At 45.0% G+C, this 6,365-nt stretch overlaps 1 protein-coding gene across 6 annotated transcripts in view; it reads right to left on the reverse strand.

The window, feature by feature from the left end:
• ECT2 (epithelial cell transforming 2) overlaps positions 1-6,260 on the reverse strand; it is an 86,265-nt gene extending 80,005 nt beyond the window's left edge. For 2 of the 6 annotated variants that reach the window (XM_088132322.1, XM_088132316.1), the window contains exons 1-2: positions 6,122-6,245; positions 5,371-5,653 (exon numbers count right to left, since the gene is read on the reverse strand). The gene's annotated coding sequence lies outside the window, so the exon portion shown is untranslated. Of the gene's footprint in view, positions 1-5,370; positions 5,654-6,121 lie in introns of all 6 variants that reach the window. The other 4 variants (XM_088132317.1, XM_088132318.1, XM_088132321.1 and 1 more) reach the window with 4 other exon arrangements.
• Between the last annotated feature and the right edge of the window lie 105 nt (positions 6,261-6,365).

Raw genomic sequence — 6,365 nt, forward strand, 5'->3', positions numbered from 1 at the left:
CTGTCCTCCACTCGTTACCTGTAGTAATGGCACCTGTTTGACCTTGTTATCAGTATAAAAGACACCTGTCCACAACCTCAAGCAGTCACACTCCAAACTCCACTATGGCCAAGACCAAAGAGCTGTTGAAGGACACCAGAAACAAAATTGTAGACCTGCACCAGGCTGGGAAGACTGAATCTGCAATAGGCAAGCAGCTTGGTGTGAAGAAATCAACTGTGGGAGCAATAATTAGAAAATGGAAGACATACAAGACCACTGATAATCTCCCTCGATCGGGGGTCCCCGCAAGATCTCACCCTGTGGGCTCAAAATGATCACAAGAACGGTGAGCAAAAATCCCAGAACCACACGGGGGGACCGAGTGAATGACCTGCAGAGAGCTGGGACCAAAGTAACAAAGGCTACCATCAGTAACACACTACGCTGCCAGGGACTCAAATCCTGCAGTGCCAGACGTGTCCCCCTGCTTAAGCCAGTACGTGTCCGGGTCCGTCTGAAGTTTGCTAGAGAGCATTTGGATGATCCAGAAGAGGATTGGGAGAATGTCATATGGTCAGATGAAACCAAAGTAGAACGTTTTGGTCTAAACTCAACTCGTCGTGTTTGGAGGAGAGAGAATGCTGAGTTGCATCCAAAGAACACCATACCTACTGTGAAGCATGGGGGTGGAAATATCATGCTTTGGGCCTGTTTTTCTGCAAAGGGACCAGGACGACTGATCCGTGTAAAGGAAAGAATGAATGGGGCCATGTATCGTGAGATTTTGAGTGAACACCTCCTTCCATCAGCAAGGGCATTGAAGATGAAACGTGGCTGGGTCTTTCAGCATGACAATGATCCCAAACACACCGCCCGGGCAACGAAGGAGTGGCTTCGTAAGAAGCATTTCAAGGTCCTGGAGTGGCCTAGCCAGTCTCCAGATCTCAACCCCATGGAAAACCTTTGGAGGGAGTTGAAAGTCCGTGTTGCCCAGTGACAGCCCCAAAACATCACTGCTCTGGAGGAGATCTGCATGGAGGAATGGGCCAAAATACCAGCAACAGTGTGTGAAAACCTTGTGAAGACTTACAGAAAACGTTTGACCTCTGACATTGCCAACAAAGGATATATAACAAAGTATTGAGATGAACTTTTGATATTGACCAAATACTTATTTTCCACCATGATTTGCAAATACATTCTTTAAAAATCAGACAATGTGATTTTCTGGATTTTTTTCCCCATTTTGTCTCTCATAGTTGAGGTATACCTATGATGAAAATTACAGACCTCTCTCATCTTTTTAAGTGGGAGAACTTGCACAATTGGTGGCTGACTAAATACTTTTTTGCCCCACTGTATACAGTGTACTTAGAATAATTATGCTTCCAGAAGGATAGCCTTTAGCATTATTTTTCAAAATGCATTAGCTGTCTTCAGTTCTGATAATTGAAGCAGGGCCATTTAATCCTGTGTCCTCCCCTTGCAGCCATTTATGTACAGTAGATACAATAATCCAGTGATTACAGAGAGGGCCCCTCAATCGTATGCCCTCCTTGTTCAATCCTTCAAAGAAAAACTTGGGATAGTAAAACAACTGAGAAAACCAGTCTTGGCTCTCCATTACAGATTTCCAAACCCTAACAATGCCAACAGGAGCCAGTCAAGCCACCCTCAGGGAATAGGCTCCAGATGCTCCTCCTGTAGGTATCTACAACCAACAATGACTCCAAGGAAAGGAAACAAATCTCAGTGTTCCCCAGCAGGCTTTGTTCCTAAGTCAGGACTAGACCCATCTAAGTCTCGAAAACTTTCCCATGTGCTACTGAAGGTAAACAGTGGAGGTCCAAACAATGCTATTTGAGAGCATGCCTGGTGTGTCCAGCGCTGATGATGAGAAAAGGGTCTGATATCTACTGTTTCCCAGGGCCTGCCAGTTCTGACTGTGGCCTGGATGCTGGGTGTGTTCCATTCTTCCTATCTGGTTTGATAGGGACGGTATTACTTCGATCATCTATATCAAAAGCTATATTGTCTGCATGCAGAGACAACAAAGCTATGGTTTTTAATTTTGTATCCACATATATCAGGATTGATTGTTCAAGGTTTTATATCCAAAGGTTCCAATGCTAATGGAAATAGCAAGCAGGGACAAGGGGTATCCCTCCTTAATGTATCTACATATAGTTATGAAATGATCATAACTTGAGTGCAAGATGGTTGAGTGTTTAATGCTCTGTGAGAATTATCACCTAGTTCAAATTTTGGCAAGATAGTCAATAAACGGGGTCATGATACAGAGTCAAAGGCCCTATATGCATCTAAGGATAATAATGCCAGTAGAATTGTTAGTTTTCCTGCAGGGTTTTAAGACATTATGCACAAATTTAATAGAGACTGTGATCTGACAACCAGGAATAAATCCAGATTGATCCTTACGAGTAAGATGAGTAATTACGTTATTTAGGATGTAGGCCAATAAAGAGGTAACATTTTTAAAATCTTGATTCAGTACTGCTATAAAGCAATCAGACCCTGAATGAGTTAGATCCTTTTTTGGTTTAAAGAAAACAGATACTGTATGTCTCCATGAATTGGAAATAGGTTGTCCTTCTAACAGAGGTGAACTAAATTTAGCCTAGTTGTTTGGCAAAGCTCTTTTAACATTTTGCCAGAAACTCATCAGGACCTAATTGCTTTGTTGTACTTAAGATTCTTTAAAATCTCTGTGACTCCTTCTAGGGATATTTTTTTCATTTAATTTTTTTTAACATCAGCAAATGTGGGTATCTGAATAGAAGCTAAATACTGTTCCACACTCTTTAAATTTACATTAATATTTGTAATCAATTCAATATAAAATTTTACATAAGTACACTGGTACCTCGGGTCACGAATGCTTCTGTTCATGACCAATTCGGGTCACAAACAGCACCGTTCGCAAAATTTTGCCTCCGTTCGCGAACGCCGGATCAAGTGACAAACAGGATCCGTGACCATTTTCCCTTCCGTGACATGTGGTCACGGCTTCCTGTAGGGAGGGGGACTCTCCCTCCAAGCAATAACTGCCTCCCCACCTGCCTTCCTGTCCTCTGCGCCAGAAGTCGCATCGAGCAAGGTTAGCGTTCTCTCTCTTCGTACTGTACTTTGTGTCATATTTTTGCATTTAAAAAAAACAACATATGGTTCAGAACGGATTAACTGTAATTACGTTGAACCTTATGGGGAAATTTGATTCGGGACACAACCAAAAATCGGGTCGCGACCAAATTCAGAGGGGTCAGAACGGATTAACTGTATTTACATTGAACCTTATGGGAAAATTTGATTTGGGTCACGACCAATTTGGGTCGCAACCAGAGTCGCGGAACTGAGGTACCACTGTATCATTAATTTCCTTACTTCCTGTAGCCAAAGATCCATTCAGTAATTTTCCATCTATTATTTTATTCCTATCCATTTGATATTTAAGGGAAGCTAGGAATTCTGAATTTCTGTTGCCTGACTCAATAGTATTTTGTTGAAATAGAGAAACGTTTTGGCTATATGCTGGGCTTCAGAGAGAAAGGACCATTTTCCAGTATTTCATTTCCAAATCAGCACTATCTGCTAAAAGGCTTGATTCAGAACAGATCTTTATTATACCAGGATGTTTGTGAAATACTAATCTATATACTACTAAAATTCTCATGTCTGTAACCTTCAACTGGGTGAAATGGTGCATCATAGGTCGATGGGTAAGCCCTCTTCCTCCCTCGAGGGAGGGGGCCCTTTGAGACATGCCAAAATGAGGAGCAGAGGTACAGTTTTCCTTGCAGTCCATGGCTCCCTTTGTTCCACCTCCCCCCAGCAAAGTGGCAGGCAGTTCCATAGGTCAGCTGAGGAGGAGGAGGAGGAGGCGGCTTCACTGGGGCTCTCCTGAGGGTCATGAGGGGAGGGCAAATGGCCCAAGCCTATATTATAAGTGAGAAGGAAGGAAGGAAGGAAGGAAGGAAGGAAGGAAGGAAGGAAGGAAGGAAGGAAGGAAGGAAGGAAGGAAGGAAGGAAGGATTTCTGACGCTCCCTACCAGCTTCCCACAAGCAGTCAATGGGGAAGCCAGCAGCAAGTCATAAGTCACTCATACTCCCACTGCTTTTTTGCCCTTAGTTGTTCTGTTTCTCTGTTTAGGTAAGGAAATATCTCTGAAACAATGACCCAGCAGGTCACGGGTTGCTAAGTGTCTCTTAATACAGCCTTCATAGCATCTCATACTGCCCAACAAGGAACCCTATGGTCACCATTAGCTAGAAAATATAATCTGGCTATTAACAAAACTGATTAGAGTTTATTTTGTTGAAAAATTGGTATTAAATCTCATTCCTGCAAGGAGGGTACATGGAATATAAGAAATTCCTTGTCATTAGTACAGTAGGTAGAATTCTAGTAATTCCCAAATTTCTGCAGGGGGCATCTGTAGCAGGGAGAGTGGTCCTTGTAAATACATTAAGCATTCTTTTGACAGTACCGTGCTATGCAGTTTCCTTAGTCACTGGTTAATTCCATGTGTGTTGTGAGAGAAGAGGGATTACATGCTGGCTGCTTCTCTTTCCCAGGGCCCACTCCCTCTAAACTCAGAAATATTGCCTTAGGATGTTGGATGAACCCCAAAGAACCAAGATGCAGCCCTGCTGGAGTACTCTTCCAGATTATTATCATTATTATTGCATTGGACAATGATAATTTGGTTGCTTTGAGACTGGGGAAACAGGGAGCAGAGATCTGCTCTTCCTGTTGTCTTTCAAATCCAAGGCAATCCTGGCTGCTTTCAGTCTCTATAGACATACACACCCTCAGGCTCAAGTTTGAGTCAATGCACCAAGGAGAGAGTGTTGGTGACCTGGAAGCACAGAGATGAATTTCCAGAGATGAGAGCCTCTGAGCGACAGAGATCCATTGCTTGGGCTTGCCAATTCTCCCCCTCCCCCACTACATACCCCAATTTGCAGGGAATGCACAAAAGCACCATAGCATTTTTCCAAGAAAAGCCCTTGAGATTTGTGCATATGTGCACACATGAGCCAGAATAATGACACGGTTTGGTTTCTTCAGTTTCTGCATCTCCCTTATGCAATTCCCCTCCCTTTCTTATGCAATTCCCCTCCTGCTCAATCTCTTTAGCCAGCTTCTCCCATTTTCCTTCCTCTGCCACCTGCAGTCTTTTCCAGATGGTGGGCCTGCCACAATTTCCACAGGTATCAATAGATATCCCTCCTCTTCTCCCACCATCTTCATGGTTTTGTACGAAGAAGCTCTCCTGCTTGATGTAACCCCTTCTTTTCTCCTATGACCTTCGCCCATGACTTGTCAAGTACCAGGAATGCTCCCTCCCACTTCACCCTTCTCCTCACCTGTCAGCCAGGCTGTTTTCAAACACAGAGCTGGTGCTTTTTCTGAAGACCACTAGACCCATGCCCAGAAATAGCCCATTTGGTGGATCTCAGATGCAGGAACATCTCTGTGCCTACGTCTTGTGAGTTGGGCACCTTGACGGGACTGAATATGCCAAGCCAAGGATCCAGTACACTCACCCCACTCTGGGTTAGGAAAAGGGTTTGGCAGTTGCTTTCCCACCGCCAGGCAACACTTGGTGGGAGAAGAAGCAGGGAACCATCAGTCACCACCTTCCTTGTCCTTCATCAAAACAGAAAGGACAGCGCCAATCACCAGTCTTCTACTGAGGCAAAATAGGGCTCAGCAACCAGGGCATCAGATTTTACACTAGCACCTTTTTCTGGCAGCTCAAGGACTGCAGCTGTCTGGCTCTGCCATCTTCTCTTTGCAGTCTTTTACTGGCCCTCTGGGTTTCTGCAGGCCAAATATGATAGCCCTAATCAGGAGGCAAATTATGCCCCCCCCCCCGCATAGTTACACCTCAGTGGGACCTGAGTCATTGCTGCACATAAACACAATGCTGAGGGACAACACCTTGCTTTAAATAAGCCAATGTCTTATTTATGAAATACAAGAATCTTTGGGGACAAAAAATCAAGGGAGACAGTCTGGGAAGCACCAAGGGAGATGTCTGGGCCGCCTGAATGCGCACACGCGACCCTCCCTTTTCCAAACACTGAATATCACGTCTGGAACATTTGCGCCCACCTGCTAGAGATCCCCCCGGCCTGGAGTCATTCGCCTAATTTCGCAGCGGGAGGGGGGAGATTTCCAAAATACAAAGGCGGGAGGAGGGCAAGCACGAACTCCGAGCCTCCCCTGCAGCTACCCGCCCGGGGCGCGCGGCCATCGCCCCGCCGGGGTCTCTTCGCGAAGCTCAGCCCTCGGCAAAGAGGAGCAAGGACGGCCGGCTCGGAGGAGACGGAAGGACCCGGACTTCCTCTCCCCTCTC

Source organism: Python bivittatus, unplaced genomic scaffold (assembly GCF_059951505.1).
Source record: "Python bivittatus isolate LINGU-HERP-01145 unplaced genomic scaffold, Pbiv_v1 ctg000980_np1212, whole genome shotgun sequence".
Lineage (NCBI taxonomy): Eukaryota > Metazoa > Chordata > Lepidosauria > Squamata > Pythonidae > Python > Python bivittatus.